A 22714-nucleotide genomic window follows, 5' to 3' on the forward strand; every position below is an offset into this window, starting at 1 on the left:
AATATATGTTTAGTTTTAGTAATTTTTATTTTTATTTTTATTTTTTTCTAAAAAAAACATTTAGTTTTTGGTATTTTTTATATAGAAAAATATATTTTGTTTTTATAAAAATGGATTTTAAACATTCCATTCATGCTAAATTTGTGATTTTATGTTAGAAGCTTAAATTATAAATAGAAAAGTAACTTAATGCCATGTGTTGTGTCATTGAGATGCGTATTATACATCTCTTCCTCGGTAAGTTATAGAATGTGTTTGGGTTTTCTTCATGCAATAAAATTAATTCTACTCTTCATTATATCTTGAGATGTTCAATTTGCACCTAATAAAACAATAAAGTTAAAATAGGTTTTCCTTTTTCCTTTATAGATCTTTGTCCTCATTAATCTTGGTCTTAATAGATTAATTGTCTTATGGTGGCCATGAGTGGTCACTCCCATTAATTGCATGCTTTTCAGTTTCCTGTTAGTGACATTTCTTAGGATTCATAACATGTTATTTAATTTTTGAAAATGTGTTACTTTCCATATTATTGTTAAATATTAATATTAAATATGTTGATTTTGAGCATGGTTTAGCAAAAAGTTCCCAAAAGGTCAAAGTCACCTCTTTTTGAGATTTTCATTGGTCAATTTCCCTTAAGGCCATCAAGTTCACCATTTGGTCCCAGGTTAAGGAAATATAGGAGTCATGAAGTGCCATTGTCCAAGCAAATAAATATTGAAACATGTATTTTTTAGTCACATTATACTTCCTTTTTGTGTAAATTATCCATGAAAATAGTCTCATGGAACATGAGGGTCCTCAATAGTAAAGGAAAACAAATACTCCTAAAAGAACAATGGTACACAAAGCACCCATCAATAATGTTGATATAAGAAACAAAAATATTAAGTGAGGTTCTACCTAATATAATTATGAAATGGGGGAGGAAATGCAAAGTAGTAGTGATTGATGCTTAGAGATACTTGGGTAGAATGGATATTATTTGGAATGATTAGGACATCAAGGTTACTAATATGTTTACCTCGTTTCGCATTATGATGATACAATCTTAGTTAATTGACATCAAGGAATACTACCATGTATCCAATGTCTATTAATCCAATATCACAAATGGAAAACCTCTATTTCTCAATTCTATTTCCATCACAAGTAATTTATACTCCCCATATCCATGGATTATTGGGAGTGACTTCAATATTATCAAGTGTCTCAAGGAAAAGAAAGGATGAATCACAATGTTTAACAAGAGATTTTGTAAGCTATACCATCAAAGCCCTAAAGTAGTCTCCATTAAATTTATCAAGCAATGATTATCCAACCCACACATGTGGATCAATGAGATGTAATACATGTGTGTGTGATGACTAACTTAATACATTGTTCTAATAACTCCACAAACTTAAATATTTCACTCCGTCACATAAATTGACCGTAGTGTGACATAAGTAAACCAAGTGTATACATGAAACCCTTGGGCAACAAACATTCCCTAGATCCTCAATTAGGTGCTTAAATGATGAACTGAAAATGCAAGGGGAAAAGAGGACTTCATGATTTAATCATCACAAACATGTGATTAAGTGTGACTAGGAGTGTATATATTTGTACGTTTTCCAAAGAGGGAGTGAATACATGATTTACCATTAAATGGGCCTTATTTTTATTTCTTTTTCTTTTTCTTATATATAGGACTTAGGGAATAAGGTTTTCATAAGTTTGGCACAACTCATAGATATAACATTTACATGAATTTTCAGTTCAACCTTAGAGTTTAGACTTAGATAAATCATTACAGTGTATCTTTAATGATTTTGGCTTTCACTTTTTTATTTTCTGTCATCACAAATGACAAAAGGGAAAATATTTTTCCACAACTCTATGAATGCTTAACCATAAAGGTGTCATACGATGAAAACAAATTAATGATGTTATTCTCTATGAAAATGATGGGTATTCTTGAGAAAAGCTTATGGTTGTGGATGTCTCCTCCCTGGTTGAGAGGGAGTGAGGGTGTGTTGAAAATAGCAACAAGAAATGCTAAAAATAGAAGTGTTAAAAATAGCACTGCTATAAATAGCATTTCGGGATACATTCCAATTTTAGTTAGTCCCTAAACTGAAATTGAGAATTAAAATTCGAATTTGATCTTAGCAGATGTTTTTAAAATAATTAATTAATTCATCTTGAGTTAATTAGTTGTAGAAAATCAAACGTGAAGTCTATGTGAAGACATGCAACAATTTCTCCATTGATTGAGGAAGTTATCCCTTGATTAAAGGAGATCAGGATGAGTTGTACTTTGAGTTGTAATTAGTTAGCTCAGTTATCTGAGTTAAGCCCAGTTAGTTTAGTTCCAACAGTTTGTGGAACTGATTGTGAGTTTAGTCAGTTAATGCATGCATGCATGTAACTGCTGCACTTTAGATAATTAATATTCTCTCATAAATAACTCATGCATGTCAGTTCAGTTAGAGACCCAATTGAGATCAGATGATGGGACAGTGTACTATCAGTTGCATGAATATTCCACGGAGAATATCTCTTGCATGCAGAAGGAATTCATTCCTTGGAGATGGCGTAGTTACTTTTGAGTTTGATGAGTGTGTGATGAGGCCAATTCACACAGGTGGCAGCATTGGACCCTAAGAGAAACTGCACAAGGAAATATGAGGCTTGGAGTGTTGGAGGAAGGCATATGTTGTGTCTATTCAGTCTGTGAGTTGTATTGTAGGATTGTACTGAGAGCTGGATAGCTTGTGAGCTAATGCTTTGTGTAATCAAGACATATTTCCACTTGTATGATAATACAAAGATCAGGGTTTTTAGCTGAGGCTTTCCCCAGAGTATTCTTCTGTGTTCATGTGTGATTTATTTCTCATTCTCAGTTATATGTGTTCTAATTGATCTTGCTCAAAATCTATTAAGCTTCTGCAAGTTTGTTGTAGAAGTAGATATGGTATTTTGCTTTAGTATATTGCATAATCTGTTGATCTACAGTGGGAAATTCTACAGGATGGACACCATATTATCCATGTGTCATGGACTATGGCTAGGACTAACAATCATAAGTCTAGTAAAGACACCATTAGGGAGAATGGTGGATTGGATAAACATATGGGACCAATGTTCTTTGAGAATTCGTACTTTGATTAGGACTAACCACCATAATTCAAGTACATTAATCCAAGATAAGAATAGTCATGAGAATAGACATTTCCTCGTGTCAAATATTATGACAGTGGATTAGGAAACGATCATGTGAGGACATAGCTAGTGAACATCCTAGTGGGGTAAATGCTTAGAGAGGTAGTGGTGTCCAAATTTGTTCCTCCCAACATTGTGCTCTGATCTAATGGAGATATATAACTTGTTAGTCAAGGCCCTGCTATTTTGACAATGTTGGATATGATGATGTAAATCATCATTGATGCTTATCAATCTAGATCCCTTCTTATATGAATATTTCAACTTGAGAGTACTTTTTTGTCTCATTATGAGTAACTCCCTATTTTAGAGGGAGTTTCATCATCTTCATTATCGTCATCATCACCACCATTGTCGTAATCATTATTGTCATCATTGCATTATCGTCATAATCACCATTCGTGTCATCATCATCATCATCATCATGGACATTGTCGTCAATTGTTCATAATTATAGGTGTCGTAAGAAATATCATTAACCCAAAAAATGTTACGAGTGCTTGAAAAGGGTTTTTAGGACACATGATATATGCAAGAGAAATAACAACTTTATTTTTGAGAAATGATCGATGATGATCATCATCATCATCACTACCATTATCATCGTAATTATAATTTTCATCATCCCCATCATCATAATTAATGTAATTTCTATCATCATTGTTTTCATCTTTGTCATGAACATCATAATAATCATTCATGCCATTATTGTTGTTGATGATGACCAAGATGAAAATAATGATAATGATGATCAAATGATGATGACTTGGAAGACGACGCCAAAGATAATGATTATGATTATGACCACGACAACATTTAAAAATTGGGAAGATTGGCCAAGGTCATTAGCATCGTCATCATCATTGTCATTGTAACCCCCATCATCTTTATCATCATTTCCATTATCATAATAATCACAAATCATGTCATCATCATCATCTTCATTATCATTATCATCATAATTATTGACATTTTTATCAGTTTTTCATAATTGTCAATGTCATAAGAAATATCATCAATGCAAAAAATATGATGAGTGTTGGAAAAGGGATGCAAAAGTGAACAAAAAAATGGGGAAAACAATAGACGTAAAATTGGATGAAGAGTCCACACAACATAAGTAGATGCGAAACAAGACAAAAAATTGACACAAAAGTGGATGAAAAAGTAGATGCAATAGTTGATGCAAACTTGGACACAAAACATGATGTAAACATGGATGAACAAGTGGAAGAAAACATGGGTGCAATAGTAGGCATAAAAATTAGCATGAATTGTGGTGAAACAAATGTGGATACAAAAACGAATGCAAAAAACGACACAAACTTGGATGAAAAAAGGAGGAAAACTTGAATGCAAAAATGGATGTAAACATGGACCAAACATGGGTGCAATAGTGGAAACAAAATTGGACGCATTAGAAGTGGATGTAAAAGTAGATGAAAAATGGGATGCAAAAACATAAACAATATCTTATGCAAACTTGGACACAAAAGATGATGCAAATGTGGATGCAAAAGTGGAAGAAAATGTGGGTTGCAATGATAGGCACAAGATATGGCACAAATTGTGGCACAACCAAAGTGGATGAGAAAGTGGATGTAATAACACACACAAAAAAAGATGCAAACTTAGATGAAAGACAATATGCAATAAGGGATGTAAAAGTGGATGCAAACATGGGTGCAACAGGAGAAACAAAATTGGATGCAAAATATGGATGCAATGGAAGTAGATGCAAAAGAATATACAAAATGAGATGCAAAACCCAACACAAAAGTGGATGCAAAAATAGATGCAATATTTGATGCAAAAGAGGATTCGAAGATGGATGCAAAATTGGAAGCAAACGTGGGTACAATAGTAAGTACAAAACATGGCACAAATTGTGTCACAACAAAAGTGGATGTAATGATAGATGCAAAAAAAGAAGCAAATGAAGATGAAAAATAAGATGCAAAAGGGATGCAAAAGTGGACATAAACATGGGTGCAACAATGGATGCAAAAGTTGATGCAACAAAATTCGATGCCAAAGTAGATGCAATATGAGACACAAAACCTGATGCAAATCTTGACGCAAAAGTGGATACAAAAAGGGATGAAAAAATAGATGTAAAAGTTGATGAAAACCTAGATGTATATGAGGATGAAATTGTGGATGCAAATTTAGAAGGAAAAATGGGTGCAGAGGGAGGTGCCAAACTAGGTGAAAATTATGGCACAAGAAAATTGGATGCAATAGTGGACACAATAACATATGAAAAAGAGGATGTAAATATAGATGAAAAATAAGATGTAAAAGAGGATGCAACAAAAGTATATGCAAAAGTAGATGCAAAACTAGACACAAACCTCGATGCAAAACTTGGTGCAAAAGGGATGCAAAAAATGATGCAAAAGTGGAAAAAAATGTGGGTTGCAATGATAGGCACAAGGTATGGCACAAATTGTGGCACAACCAAAGTGGATGTAACACACAAAAAAATATGCAAACTTAGATGAAAGACAATATGCAATAAGGGATGTAAAAGTGGATGCAAACATGGGTGCAACAGGAGAAACAAAATTGGATGCAAAATATGGATGCAATGGAAGTAGATGCAAAAGAATATACAAAATGAGATGCAAAACCCAACACAAAAGTGGATGAAAAAATAGATGCAATATTTGATGCAAAAGAGGATTCGAAGATAGATGCAAAATTGGAAGCAAACGTGGGTACAATAGTAAGTATAAAACATGGCACAAATTTTTTCACAACAAAAGTGGACGTAAACATGGGTGCAACAATGGATGCAAAAGTTGATGCAACAAAATTCGATGCCAAAGTAGATGCAATATGAGTCACAAAACCTAATGCAAATCTTGACGAAAAAGTGGATACAAAAAGGGATGCAAAAATAGATGTAAAAGTTGATGAAAACCTAGATGTATATGAGGATGAAATCGTGGATGCAAATTTAGAAGGAAAAATGGGTGCAAAGGGAGGTTCCAAACTAGGTGAAAATTATGGCACAAGAAAATTGGATGCAATAGTGGACACAATAACATATGAGAAAGAGGATGTAAGTATGGATGAAAAATAAGATGTAAAAGAGGATGCAACAAAAGTAGATGCAAAAATAGATGCAATGCTAGACACAAACCTCGATGCAAAACTTGGTGTTAAAGGGATGCAAAAAATGATGCAAAAATGGATGCAAAAATGATGAAAAAGAGGATGCAAGAGATGATGCAAGTGTAGGCGCAAAAAGTGGATGCAATAGAGGATGCAAAAGTTGGTGAAACAAAATTAGGTGCCAAACTTGATGCAAAACGTGGTGCAAAGGATGGCACAAAACTTGGCATAAAACCTAGCGTAAAACCTGATGTAAAATCTGGTGCAAAACCTATTACAATACCTGGTGCTAAACTTGGTGTAAGACTTGGTGCAAAACTCGGTGCAAAATTTGCATCAAGTTTTGCACCATATTTGATAAATGGACACAAATAGCACCAAAAAGGGGTTCTAGATGCAAAAAAGGAAGCAAAAATGGATGCTAATCACAAGGTTTTGTTGTAGTGAATATTGAGCGGAATAACGGTTACTTGATCCCGTCTAAGAATACCACAGGTTCTAAGTGTTTTTTTGGTCTAAGGTATTGAAAACTGCTCTAAGTATATAAGGAAGAGAAGATCAAAGGACTAAGTGTGCAAGCAATGAATATCTTATGAAGAGTTAGATCAAAAGAAAATATGCATGTTATGGGTTTCTGATGCTTTGTTTTATCTGACCTAAGTATGCACCTAAGTGTTTGATCATGGATGAGATCTAATGATGGATCGGGATCATAAGACCTGAAATGACTTGTCATTATGTGATTTGATAATGGATAGGCTAGATTTGTGTGCTAACAAATGTTTTGTCATTTACATGTTATGATATGGGTATATCTGAAGTCTAGAATAGCTGCGAAGTTATAAGTTATTATTTGTAGATCTATACATTGGTTCGCCTTGGTGAAGGCGCGTATACACGTTGGTTTGACACTTCCAAGTAGTGTATACAGAAGAAAATTTTGATGTTCAGAGATCATTGATCTACCTGATTAGTGTTGTTATTTTACTGTTGTTTGTCAATGATGTCTTCTTTGGATCTGAAAGTAAAACTGATTGTATAAGGAGAATGATTCTGGTTGATTGATTGATTGAGTTAGAAGGGTGATATTTATTGTAATCTGTTTAGAACTCTATAATATGATAATAGATATTCAAAATGTCTTTGGGCAGTATAGTTTATGGTTAAGAAGTTTTATGATGTAGTATCTTTACAGGTATACGCAGGGTGGGTTACAGAAAGTAGCGTATACATGCAGGTTGGCTTCATTGAAGTGGCATATGCATTATGAGGTATGATTTTTGAAGTTGCAGTTGGTTCTGGTTGTTGATGCAGTGTTCTGGGTTCAGCTCTGTGTTCTTGTTACAATGATCTGTCTGTTCTAGTTGATTGGTTGAATTTTGATTAAGTGTCGGTTGACTGAGTTTTCAGTAAATTGATTGATTTAGTTGTGGTTGATTCAAAGATGATTGGGTGATTCAATTATGTCAGAGTTCCAGTTGTTATTTGATTCAGTTGTGTCAGAAGTTTCAATGATTGGTTGATTCAGAAAGTGATGATTGGGTTTCAGTTATATCAGAGATTGATGATTGAGTTTAAGTGATTGGTTGATGTAGATGTATTTGATGGATGATTGATTTTGAGATTCAATGTTACTGATGGGTCAAGTATGAAAATTTGATGAAACGAGGCCTACATATTGTGTGGTTGTGTACTAGGAGTATCTAGTCTGAAAACTTATGAAACATGGTCCCTGGAGGAAGAATGAAGGTAGTAGCCTTCTATAGGTCGGTGCCTATGTATTGGTAAATATATCAGCTAGTACAAAAGCTAGGGGGTTGGAGCTCCCTTCCAGTAGTAGCTGAAGAATGAGTGAAGGTGGTAGCCTTTTGTAGATCAGTGCCTACGTATTGGTAAACATATCAGCTAGTACAAGAGCCAGGGGGTTGTAGCTCCCTTCTAGTAGAAGTTGGAGAACGAGAGAAGGTTGTAGCCTTTTGCAGGTGGGTGCCTACGTACTGGTATGATTCTGCGCTAGTACAATATTGTAAACAATTTTTTATATTAAAAAGAAGACTGAGACAATAGCAGTAGGTGGTTTTCTCCCACATTGGGTTTCCACCTTAAATCTTGGTCTTCATGTGTGTTTCTTATGTGTGATGGTTTAATTATTACAACACATGGTTAATGTTTATATAATGGTTAATAAAGTACTAATGCACTAGATTAAGACAAACATATGATGGATTAACTAAATTGTAAGTTCACTAGATATACACTAATTGTCTTAAGAACAGTCGTGTGCACACACAGGTTCGATTCAGTAAAGTCACATATAGAAATCTGAATATGAAATGTAAAAAGTTTATTGAATTATAAATACTGATTCCCCCCCCCCCCACCCCACCAAATATTTTTCCCAACAATTGGTATTAGAGTAGGTTCTTTGGCAGAAGCTTGATTGCTTGAAGGAGATTCATCGAGACAATGGGAAAGAAGCAAAAGAAGAAGACATCTCAAAGGAATAGTAACAGCAAGAGAGACAATTGGCCGTTAGGTGGAAGGAAGTATTCAGATTTAGAATCACCTTAGATTGAATATGAACAAGCAAAAGAAGTATCAGGTACTAATTTTTGGTCTTCTGGTGATACATTTCTCTGTTCATGCAATGTTGAAGATAATGAAAGTGACAGTGAAACAATTGAATTTGCTCTTATGGGTTAAATTGAAAGAAATCTAATAGAGATAGAAGTCAAAAGGCTCAAAGATAAAATTAGAGATCAACAAGATCTGTTTGACAAAAAGGAGTGTACCTTCAAAGAATAAGTTACCAGGTTAAAATCTCAGTTGGAGGAAGGAAACAAAGTAAGGAATTAGTACAAGGAAAAGGAAGATCAATGTCAAAGGCTGTAGGATGAATTGACATCACTGAGAAATTAAGTAAATGAAAAGGATACAACAATCAAGAAAATTAAAGATAGATCCAGTTACTATGAAAGTCTTGAAGCTAAGGTTGTCTCTCTAAAAGAAGATCTTGAAAATGCAAATAAACAGAACAAAGAACTACCTCAAGCAGATGAAGAACAAGAAAATGAGATTCTCAAATTAAAACAACAAGTGGAAGAAGGAAGAAACGCTGGAGAATCATGAAGAATCAGTATCTGGAAAAGAAAGAGCAATATCAAGTTGAGATAAATATCCTAAAAGGTAAATTAGAAGAAAAGGATAAACTTTTATGATTTCAAGATAGTACTAAGATTTTGGATAATATTCTTAGTATTCAAAAGTCTCCTGCCATCAAATCTGGTCTTGGTTTTCATGAAACTGTTAAAGGTGAATCTAGCTCACAAACTGAGGCAAGGAATTCTAATGCAAAATTTGAAATTCTCAACAAAGAGATAAGAGGTCAACCCCATCAACAACCAAGCAAAGAAAGTCTTTAAAGATAATCATTCACTCCTAACTATGGAAGTGTTAATCGATTCTTTCCTCTGATGAATAATGTTGAATGTTTTAGATGTCATAATTTTGGACATGTTGCAACTAGATGCAGAAGTAGAATGTTTCAAGCTAATAACTTTCACACAAAAAGATCATCAGCTTCCAGGTACTTTACGAGATATTTTTTTATTACAATATGTTTGGTCACAAAGCCATTGATTGCTATAGAAGGAATATGAAACATATAAGATGTTATGCTTGTAACAAGTTTGGGCATGTAGCAAAAGAATACAGGGACAAGTCTATGGATCATTGTAGACAATATGGTAAGCAATCAAATAAGCATATTTATATAAAAAAATATGAAAAAGATGAATCCACCAAGAATCAAGAAAAGGAAGATTAGATAAGGTGTGATCTTTCTCTTTGCTCATTTGAAGAGAAAGATTATAGTGGATATGCTCATCACATGACTGGAGACACGAGAAAAATGGAGGCTCTTATGAAGAACCATCATGGTAATGATATTCTTGGAACTAATGTTTCAGCAAAAATTCTAGGCTAGGTACAATCAGAACAAACTCAGGGGGGAACTGGAAGTATAAAATTTCAGTGTTCCAATTCTCATACGCTGATATTATGAAGACAAGTGGCGTATATACGTGAGTTAGAAAAATTCACAGTCATGTATATGTTGGTTTGATGAAGAAGCAATGGGATGGACTCAGAAAAAGGGTCTGATATGGTTCAGACAATTATCAATTGTCTTTTCTGTTTCGATGGTTGATGACTATAGTCTGTGGATGTTATTTAGAAGTGATTTTGACCCTTATAAGTTGTTGATGACTTGATGTATAACTAGTTGATGATGATGCCTTGATGATTCTTACTGATATTTGCAATCATAAGATCTAACAGTGAACAGTTGGCACAGGTTCAGGGGGAGAATATGCTATGCTTCTAATAATGCATTATTGGCATTATGTTTAGAAGTCTTTGGTACATAATGATTCGTATCAATGGTGAGGATGCTTATGCTGTTGAAGTGTTTAAATGATGCATCATACTATGTTGTGGTCATGAATTGCCCATGATGAATTCACAGATGATACTTTTCTTTAGCCACTTAGTTGTTTTGATGCTTCTGATCAAATTTGTGCATGACTCGTTTGATCATTCATATAGTTATGTTGCTTACATGGTGAGATTCATAAGTTCAAGGAGAATAACAAATCTTGAGTACACATCTTCATTATTTGATGATGCCATCATTGTTAAGATTAGGTATGTTCTATGCTAGAGCAATTTATTTAAATTTTCACAGTGAGCAATCACATCAACATTATGATAAACTGCAGATAGAACATAAATATAAAACGCAAAAGACAAGCCAAGACAAGAGGACACAAGATGTGGCGCAAGCCAGGGACAAACCCCACAATGTGTGGGGAAACCCTTTGATCAAATCTTCTTTTATCTTCAAAGTTCAGCAGAGAAAGAGAGAGAGAGAGAGATAATACATTTACAACAGAAGTCAACACTTTGACTTATCTAGATCTAGCATAGATCATTTCTTATAACGATGAGATCAATTGAAGACATTCTGCTTCAACTGATACCTATCATCGTGCTGTATCTGGTCCTCTAGTTGCACCACTGCATACTGCACCATGCTGCAATCCATGTCCATGATATTATCCATCATAATGCTGTTCAAACTAATGAGCATCATCATCATGTTGCTGCCCCTGCTAATGTACCCTTGCACATGATCTCATAGTGTTGCTCACCATGCTGCTGCCTCTGCCGTCTCGTTACCTCATCATGCTGCAACAATTTGCCTCTGCTGATATCAGCCTTAGCTGCTTGCTCATGCATCACGCTGCTTATACTACTGCCCATTATGCAGCTCATCATGCTGCTCATAATACTGCCCATTATGCAACTCATCATGCTGCTCATAATACCCTTCTGTTGCTTCATAATGGTGGTCATATACATATCAGCCTTAGCTGCTTGCTATGGCTTGCAGCCTAGCAGAGCAGCTAGGCTATAGTTAGCGTATAACATCCACGTAGAGCAGCACATCACATTCACTTAGAACAATGAATCACATCCATTATGAAGAGTGTATCACATCTATTTAGAACAGCATATCACTTTCATTAGAACATCGTATTACATTCATGAAATGCATATTACAGTCTCCATAACCTATGGCTAGATGTACCCATTTCAGCATATGAATTGTCTCCCATAACGACAGCTAGATGAATTCATTATGGCGTATGAATTCTCTCCCATTACAGCATAATGTTCATTACAGCGTAATGTCTTCCATAATCTAATTGCGTATAAGGATCTCTATATAATTAGGGCAAGATCTATACAACGTATCTCTTTTATTGTGAAGAGCGTATCATTGCTGCGTATATTATATGCCTCCAGCGTATATACATATGTCTTATCGACCAACGATGGAGTGTTCACTGTATTGTTGCAAATTGCAACGCATTCCATCTCTGCATATGACCAGCGTATATTTGCTGCATACATCATATAATATTTGCTGGGTGTTAGGGTAACATAAGACTGTGTAATATTTACTGTGTGTAGGTCCTTAGCTCTGTGGCTAGGTCTCAATGAACAGCATATTAATTGTGTGGTCCATGACTGCGTTCATACGTGCTTGAACTGGACAACGTATAGATGTATTTGCTATGCATATATGTCTTCTATGAATGACAGCGTATGTGCCTTGCTTCTTATATGCAAGTGTCTCCATTGTTGTTCCATTTACTGCGATGAGGGTAAGACTCTACAGCGTTGAAACTTCTTTCATTAGCTGCGCTTATGCATCTCCATGATCAGCGTGATAGATCTTCATGACTGCTTGGTAGGGCATCATCATAAGGCTAGCGTATTATTCTTGGTGTCTCCCTCCTTCTCCAAAAACCCAAGACATGGAGAGGAGGAGATCACTCAAGAATTTTTGTGTGTGAAATGACTTCAAGTCCTTGCCAATTTATACTAAAACGTAAGTGATGAATAGACACGTTGGTTGGGCTTCTAGAGCCTACATAAGAGCTGGTCGGCTTGATAATAATTACATAAACAAAATAAATTCATATCTCCATAAATACTTATCATAATCAGATGATCTTTGGATCAATCCTACACCTCTCGATGAGAGGGATCCAATAAAAATATCAGCTGCCATAAATAAACCGACCCACATGGAGTTTGGCCCTAGTTGCCAATTTAACACTCCCTCTCAACTAGGGAGAACTCCATCCGCTGATCCATATGTACGACTGTACTATCTCTGCCATTAGTGCCTTGCACTACTCTGCCTAGCTCTACTGGCTCTGCTCAGCTCTGCTGGCTTTGCTCTACTCTGCTTAGCTCTGCTGGCTCTGCTCTGCTCTGCTCAGCGCTGCTGGCTCTACTAGCTCTGCTCTGCTCAGTGCTGCTAGCTCTGCTCTGCTCAGCTCTGCTCAACGCTGCTGGCTCTGCTAGCACTGCTATGCTAAACTATGAAGAAGAAGAATTGATCGAGAATGTCTCATACCATTCTCCACTGACCCGAAGTCAGACTCAGAGTGCGTACCACTAGTCCCAGACCAGTCTCAACCGACCCAAAGTCAGCGTCATAGTAGGTACCACTCCTATTAATGGTCCCAGACCAGTATTGCAGTTTTAGAGAGTGTACCACTGGTCCCAGACCAGTCTCAGTGGACCCGAATTCAGCGTCATAGAATGTACCACTCTCACTAGTCCTAGACCAGTACTGCACTGACACGAAGTCAGTCTTGGAGTATGTACCACTGGTCCCAGACCAGTCTCAGCCGACCCGAAGTCAGCGTCATAGCATGTACAACTTCTATCACTGGTCCCAGACCAGTATCGCAGGCTCAGAGAGTGTACTACTGGTCCCAGACCAGTCTCAACCGACTCGAAGTCAACGTCATAGTATGTATGACTCTCACTGGTCCCAGACCAGTCCTGCACTGACACGAAGTCAGTCTCGGAGTATGTACCACTGGTCCCAGATCAGTCTCAGCCGACTCGAAGTCAGCGTCATAGTATGTACAACTCCTACCACTGGTCCCAGACCACTATTATTGATCCCATATCAATGGAGGTCATCGTAGCGTAGGGAGTACGATAGATACAACGATGCGTCCATCAATACTACTATGGTCCCTAACTTCATTTCCCTGCTCATTGATCAGATGAGAGGTACTTCCCATGAGTCCCAGACTGCATGGGTAGGATGCCTCGACAAGAGAACTTAATCAATCCTATCCTCACAGGAGAAAACATCAATCCTGCTACAATCGCCATGGAGAACACATCAATCCAGGCCTCACAGGAGAACTAATCATCCTGCTACACAAGAGAGCGAATCATCTTATCCCACAAGAGAGCGAATCATCTTGTTCTAGTGCGCACCACCAGGGGAAGGTGAGTCACCCTGTGGTCGTATGTTGCTCCAGTAGAACTGCAAGCCCCCTAGAGCTCCCAGAGCTCAATGTATGCAACATGCAGGACCCTTTTACAAAGGTCTCTTGATGACTCCAAGTTGTTCGGGAAAATCACAAATTTGATCTTTCCTCGGGGCTCTGTCCTGTACATCATCTCAGTTCGATGGAGCCTCCTTGATCATCGACTTACCATATCCCAGATAAGGCAGTATTTTATGTCTATCTGCTGGAGCAATTGTCGAATACGAGATTCCTCAATAATCGAATCCCACCTCTAGTTGTCATAGAGAATCACAGTGGTATTCATCATGTGTACAAACAACTCACTGAAGAGCTTCAACAACCAGACTGCCTCACAGAAGGCCATACTATTAGCGATGTACTCTGCCTTGGTGATGCTCAGAGTCACCGACTTCTGCTTCTTTCTCATCTAGGATATCGAGGCAAATTGCACAAAAAGAAATAGCACTAAGAAGTGCTCTAGTGATCCTCCATACTGCCTGCCCACTCATCATTTGAATAATCATGTGGTTTCATATTTCCGGCAGTGTGTCTCAATTCATGAGAGATTGTGCCCTGAAGATATCTTAGAAGATTCTTGGCACCAATCTAGTGAGGCTCAACCAAATATGAGCTCACCATGCTAACTGCAACGCAGATGTCCAGACAGAGGTTCTCCAAAAACATCAACACGAATGAGTTTATGAAACTCAGAGGCATTTCCCAAATATGGTCCGACATCATTACCATACAACTTCTGAAAGTTAAGATCCTCGAGGTAGTCACAAGCTTGTAGCTTATCTTCCCACATTCCCTCTTTCTCCTATAAATGAGAGGGTCTGCACCTGTTAGACATAGGTGCCGGTACGAGAGGTTTATCATCCACAACCTTCGAGAAATGGTTTGGATTGGTTTCACTCCTAAAGAATCTCAGCTGTATTAGACAGCTATCAATCCTCTCATACTATGCCCGAGGTGTTTTACTTCAAGCCATAGAGAGCTTTCTTCCACCTATATACATGAGATTCCTTGATCATGATTCTCAAACTCCTTGGGTTGTTCCAAACTTGTGAACCTGCTACATGAGGGGAATGGTCCCCTTATAATATTTTCCTTCGATACATTTCAGACATGTACCTTCATGCTTCTTTTTGAATTCAGGCATCCTAGTCACCATCTGACTCACAGACCTCCGGAGCTGAGTCAATGGACATGGTCCCTAGTGGACTTCCTGCAACTTGATACAACCCTGAACTCAAAAACATCTTTAAAAGATCTATTTTCAAACATGTACCTTTCCATCGATAAGTGCCACCCTGTAACCTTTGACTTCCATTCCTGAGATGGACATCAGGTTCGATTAGGTACATAAAAGGGATTTTGCGGTTTCTTGCTTTCGTGGAAGAGTCAACCATTTCCTTGATGACCTGCATTACCAGTCATTCTTTTGATCATTGAAGATGTCCCAGGAATGATTGTTATCTTCATCCAGAGATGTGTCTCTGCCATTCGGACACTCCTTCGTATAACGGTCGAACTTATTTCAACAAGGCATCCGCCTTTTCTTCCACCCTTAGATCCGAACTTCCCAATGAAGTGATCTTAAGATGGACCATCAGAATCTTCCACTGCGCCATTCTGATAACATTCTCTGCTTTGACTTCACCCTAGGTGAATTATGAGGAACCCATTGATCCTCCTGTCTTGTCCCAACTGTCTTCGGTGATTGCTCTTTCACTCTTGCTTGGGCATTGTCTTCACCTCAGCTCCGATACCATGTTAATATTAGGTATGTTCTATGCTAGAGCAATTTATTTAAATTTTCACAGTGAGCAATCACATCAACATTATGATAAACTGCAGATAGAACATAAATATAAAACGCAGAAGACAAGCCAAGACAAGAGGACACAAGATGTGGCGCAAGCCAGGGACAAACCCCACAATGTGTGGGGAAACCCTTTGATCAAATATTCTTTTATCTTCAAAGTTCAGCAGAGAGAGAGAGAGAGAGAGAGATAATACATTTACAACAGAAGTCAACACTTTGACTTATCTAGATCTAGCATAGATAATTTCTTATAATGATGAGATCAGTTGAAGACATTCTACTTCAACTGACATCTATCATCGTGCTGTATCTGGTCCTCTAGTTGCACCACTGCATACTGCACCATGCTGCTATCCATGTCCATGATATTATCCATCATAATGTTGTTCAAACTAATGAGCATCATCATCATGCTGCTGCCCCTGCTAATGTACCCTTGCACATGATCTCATAGTGCTGCTCACCATGCTACTGCCTCTGCCTTCTCGTTGCTTCATCATGCTGCAACAATTTGCCTCTGTTGATATCAGCCTTAGCTGCTTGCTCATGCATCACACTACTTATCCTACTGCCCATTATGCAGCTCATCATGCTGCTCATAATACTGCCCATTATGCAGCTCATTATGCTACTCATAATACCCTTCTGTTGCTTCATAATGGTGGTCATATACATATCAGCCTTAGCTGCTTGCTATGGCTTGCAGCCTATCAGAGCAGCTAGGCTATAGTTAGCGTATAACATCCACGTAGAGCAGCGCATCACATTCACTTAGAATAGCGAATCACATCCATTATGAAGAGTGTATCACATCTATTTAGAACATCGTATCACTTTCATTAGAACATCGTATTACATTCATGAAATGCATATTACAGTCTCCATAATCTATGGCTAGATGTACCCATTTCAGCATATGAATTGTCTCCCATAACAGCGACTAGATGAATTCATTATGGCGTATGAATTTTCTCCCATTACAACATAATTTTCATTACAGCGTAATGTCTTCCATAATCTAATTGTGTATAAGGATCTTTGTATAATTAGGGCAAGATCTATTCAGCGTATCTCTTTTATTGTGAAGAGCGTATCATTGCTGCGTATATTATATGCCTCCAGCGTATATACATATGTCTTATCGACCAACGATGGAGTGTTCACTCTATTGTTGCGAATTGCAACGCATTCCATCTTTGCGTATGACCGACGTATATTTGCTGCATACATCGTATAATATTTGCTGGGTGTTAGGGTAACATTAAGACAGTGTAATATTTACTGTGTGTAGGTCCTTAGCTCTGCGTCTAGGTCTCAATGAACAGCATATTAATTGTGTGGTCCATGACTGCGTTCATACATGCTTGAACTGGACAGTGTATAGATGTATTTGCTGTGCATATATGTCTTCTATGAATGACAGCGTATGTGCCTTGCTTCTTATATGCAAGTGTCTCCATTGTTGTTCCATTTACTGCGATGAGGGTAAGACTCTACAACGTTGAAACTTCTTTCATTAGCTGCGCTTATGCATCTCCATGATCAGCGTGATAGATCTTCATGACTTCTTGGTAGGGCATCATCATAAGGCTAGCGTATTATTCTTGGTGTCTCCCTCCTTCTCCAAAAACCCAAGACATGGAGAGGAGGAGATCACTCAAGAATTTTTGTGTGTGAAATGACTTCAAGTCCTTGCCAATTTATACTAGAACGTAAGTGATGAATAGACACGTCGGTTGGGCTTCTAGAGCCTACATAAGAGCTAGTCGGCTTGATAATAATTACATAAACAAAATAAATTCATATCTCCATAAATACTTATCGGAATCGGATGATCTTTGGATCAATCCTACACCTCTCGACGAGAGGAATCCAATAAAAATATCAGTTGCCATAAATAAACTGACCCACATGGAGTTTGGCCCTAGTTTCCAATTTAACACTCCCTCTCAACTAGGGAGAACTCCATTCGTTGATCCATATGTACGACTGTACTATCTCTTCCATTAGTGCCTTGCACTACTCTGCCTAGCTCTGCTGGCTCTACTCAGCTCTGCTGGCTTTGCTTAGCTCTTCTGGTTCTACTCAGCGCTGTTGGATCTACTAGCTCTGCTCTGCTTAGCTCTGCTCAGTGTTGCTAGCTCTGCTAGCTCTACTCTGCTCAGCTCTGCTCAACGCTGCTGGCTCTGCTAGCTCTGCTCTGCTGAACTATGAAGAAGAAGAATTGATCGAGAATGTCTCATACCATTCTCCACTGACCCGAAGTCAGACTCAGAGTGCGTACCACTGGTCCCAGACCAATCTCAACCGACCCAAAGTCAGCGTCATAGTAGGTACCACTCCTACTACTGGTCCCAGACTAGTATCGCAGTTTCAGAGAGTGTACCATTGGTCCCAGACCAGTCTCAGCGGATCTGAAGTCAGCGTCATAGAATGTACCAATCTCACTAGTCCTAGACCAGTACTGCACTGACACGAAGTCAGTCTCGGAGTATGTACCACTGGTCCCAGACCAGTCTCAGCCGACCCGAAGTCAGCGTCATAGCATGTACAACTCCTACCACTGGTCCCAGACCAGTATCGCAGGCTCAAAGAGTGTACTACTGGTCCTAGACCAGTCTCAACCGACCCGAAGTCAGCGTCATAGTATGTATGACTCTCAAAACACTGGTCCCAGACCAGTCCTGCACTGACACGAAGTCAGTCTCGGAGTATGTAACACTGGTACTAGACCAGTCTCAGCCGACCCGAAGTCAGCGTCATAGTATGTACAACTCCTACCACTGGTCCCAGACCAGTATTATTGATCCCAAATCAATGGAGGTCATCCTAGCGTAGGGAGTACGGTAGATACAACGATGCGTCCATCAGTACTACTATGGTCCCTAACTTCATTTCCCTGCTCATTGATCAGATGAGAGGTACTTCCCATGAGTCCTAGACTGCATGGGTAGGATGCCTCGACAGGATAACTTAATCAATCCTATCCTCACAGGAGAAAACATCAATCCTGCCACAATCGCCATGGAGAACACATCAATTCGGGCCTCACAGGAGAACTAATCATCCTGCTACACAAGAGAGCAAATCATCTTGTCCCACAAGAGAGCGAATCATCTTGTTCTAGTGCGCACCACCAGGGGAGGGTGAGTCACCCTGTGGTCGTATGTTGCTCCAGTAGAACTGCAAGCCCCCTAGAGCTCCCAGAGCTCAATGTATGCAACATGTAGGACCCTTTTACAAAGGTCTCTTGATGACTCCAAGTCGTTCGGGAAAATCACAAATTTGATCTTTCCTCGAGGCTCTGTCCTGTACATCATCTCAGTTCGATGGAGCCTCCTTGATCATCGACTTACCATATCCCAGATAAGGCAGTATTTGATGTCTATCTGCTGGAGCAATTGTCGAATACGAGATTCCTCAATAATCGAATCCCACCTCTAGTTGTCATAGAGAATCACAGTGGTATTCATCATGTGTATGAACAGCTCACTGAAGAGCTTCAACAACCAGACTGCCTCACAGAAGGCCATACTATCAGCGATGTACTCTGCCTTGGTGATTCTCAGAGTCACCGACTTTTGCTTCTTGCTCATCCAGGATATAGAGGCAAATTGCATAAAAAGAAACAGCACTAAGAAGTGCTCTAGTGATCCTCCATACTGCCTGCCCACTCATCATTCGAATAATCATGTGGTTTCATATTTTCGGTAATGTATCTCAATTCATGAGAGATTGTGCCCTGAAGATATCTTAGAAGATTCTTGGCACCAATCTAGTGAGGCTCAACCAAATATGAGCTCACCATGCTAATTGCAACGCAGATGTCCGGACAGAGGTTCTCCAAAAACATCAACACGAATGAATTTATGAAACTCAGAGGCATTTCCCAAATCTGGTCCGACATCATTACCATACAACTTCTGAAAGTTAAGATCCTCGAGGCAGTCACAAGCTTGCAGCTTATCTTCCCACATTCAGAATCCAACTCCCTCTGTCTCCTATAAATGAGAGGGTCTGCACCTGTTAGATATAGGTGCCGGTACAAGAGGTTTATCATTCACAACCTTCGAGAAATGGTTTGGATTGGTTTCACTCCTAGTGAATCTCAGCTGCATTAGACAGCTATCAATCCTCTCATACTATGCTCGAGGTGTTTTACTTCAAGCCATAGAGGGCTTTCTTCCACCTATATACATGAGATTCCTTGATCATGATTCTCAAACTCCTTGGGTTGTTCCAAACCTGTGAACCTGCTGCATGAGGGGAATGGTCCCCTTATAATATTTTCCTTCGGTACATTTCAGACATGTACCTTCATGCTTCTTTTTGAATTCAGGCATCCTAGTCACCATCTGACTCATAGACCTCCGAAGCTGAGTCAATGGACATGGTCCCTAGTGGACTTCCTACAACTTGATACAACCCTGAACTCAAAAACATCTTTAAAAGATCTATTTTCAAACACGTACCTTTCCATCGATAAGTGCCACCCTGTAACCTTTGACTTCCATTTCCGAGATGGACATCAGGTTCGATCAGGTACATAAAAGGGATTTTGGGGTTTCTTGCTTTCGTGGAAGAGTCGACCATTTCCTTGATGACCTGCATTACCAGTCATTCTTTTGATCATTGAAGATGTCCCAGGAATGATTGTTATCTTCATCAAGAGATGTGTCTCTACCATTCGGACACTCCTTCGTATAACGACCAAACTTATTTCAACAAGGCATCCACCTTTTCTTCCACCCTTAGATCCGAACTTCCCAATGAAGTGATCTTAAGATGGACCATCAGAATCTTCCGTTGCGCCATTCTGATAACATTCTCTGCTTTGACTTCACCCTAGGTGAATTATGAGGAACCCATTGATCCTTCTGTCTTGTCCCAACTATCTTCGGTGATTGCTCTTTCACTCTTGCTTGGGCATTGTCTTCACCTCAGCTACGATACGATGTTAATATTAGGTATGTTCTATGCTAGAGAAATTTATTTAAATTTTCACAGTGAGCAATCACATTAACATTACGATAAACTGCAGATAGAACATAAATATAAAACGCAGAAGACAAGCCAAGACAAGAGGACACAAGATGTGGCGCAAGCCAAGGACAAACCCCACAATGTGTGGGGAAACCCTTTGATCAAATCTTCTTTTATCTTCAAAGTTTAGCAGAGAAAGAGAGAGAGAGAGAGATAATACATTTACAATAGAAGTCAACACTTTGAATTATATAGATCTAGCATAGATCATTTCTTATAACGATGAGATCAGTTGAAGACATTCTACTTCAACTAATACCTATCATCATGCTGTATCTGGTCCTCTAGTTGCACCACTGCATACTGCACCATGCTGCTATCCATGTCCATGATATTATCCATCATAATGTTGTTCAAACTAATGAGCATCATCATCATGCTGTTGCCCCTGCTAATGTACCCTTGCACATGATCTCATAGTGCTGCTCACCATGCTGCTGCCTCTGCCTTCTCGTTGCTTCATCATGCTGCAACAATTTGCCTCTGTTGATATCAGCCTTAGCTGCTTGCTCATGCATCACGCTGCTTATCCTACTGCCCATTATGCAGCTCATCATGCTGCTCATAATACTGCCCACTATGCAGCTCATCATGTTGCTCATAATACCCTTCTGTTGCTTCATAATGGTGGTCATATACATATAAGCCTTAGCTGCTTGCTATGGCTTGCAGCCTAGCAGAGCAGCTAGGCTATAGTTAGCGTATAACATCCACGTAGAGAAGTGCATCACATTCACTTAGAACAGCAAATCACATCCATTATGAAGAGTGTATCACATCTATTTAGAACAGCATATCACTTTCATTAGAACATCATATTACATTCATGAAATGCATATTACAGTCTCCATAATCTATGGGTAGATGTACCCATTTCAGCATATGAATTGTCTCCCATAATAGTAGCTAGATGAATTCATTATGGCGTATGAATTTTCTCCCATTACAACACAATGTTCATTACAGCGTAATGTCTTCCATAATCTAACTGCGTATAAGGATCTCTGTATAATTAGGGCAAGATCTATTCAACGTATCTCTTTTATTGTGAAGAGCGTATCATTGCTGCGTATATTATATGCCTCCAGCATATATACATATGTCTTATCGACCAACGATGTAGTGTTCACTGTATTGTTGCGAATTGCAATGCATTCCATCTTTGCATATGACCGGCGTATATTTGCTGCATACATCATATAATATTTGCTGGGTGTTAGGGTAACATTAAGACAGTGTAATATTTACTGTGTGTATGTCCTTAGCTCTGCGGCTAGGTCTCATTGAATAGCATATTAATTGTGTGGTCCATGACTGCGTTCATACGTGCTTGAACTGGACAGCGTATAGATGTATTTGTTGTGCATATATGTCTTCTATGAATGACAGCGTATGTGCCTTGCTTCTTATATGCAAGTGTCTCCATTGTTGTTCCATTTACTGCGATGAGGGTAAGACTCTACAACGTTGAAACTTCTTTCATTATCCATGATCAGCGTGATAGATCTTCATGACTGCTTGGTAGGGCATCATCATAAGGCTAGCGTATTATTCTTGGTGTCTCCCTCCTTCTCCAAAAACCCAAGACATGGAGAGGAGGAGA

Source organism: Pinus tabuliformis, chromosome 3_2 (assembly GCF_031772625.1).
Source record: "Pinus tabuliformis cultivar Carrire ecotype Pingquan chromosome 3_2, CPIR1, whole genome shotgun sequence".
Classification (NCBI taxonomy): domain Eukaryota; kingdom Viridiplantae; phylum Streptophyta; class Pinopsida; order Pinales; family Pinaceae; genus Pinus; species Pinus tabuliformis.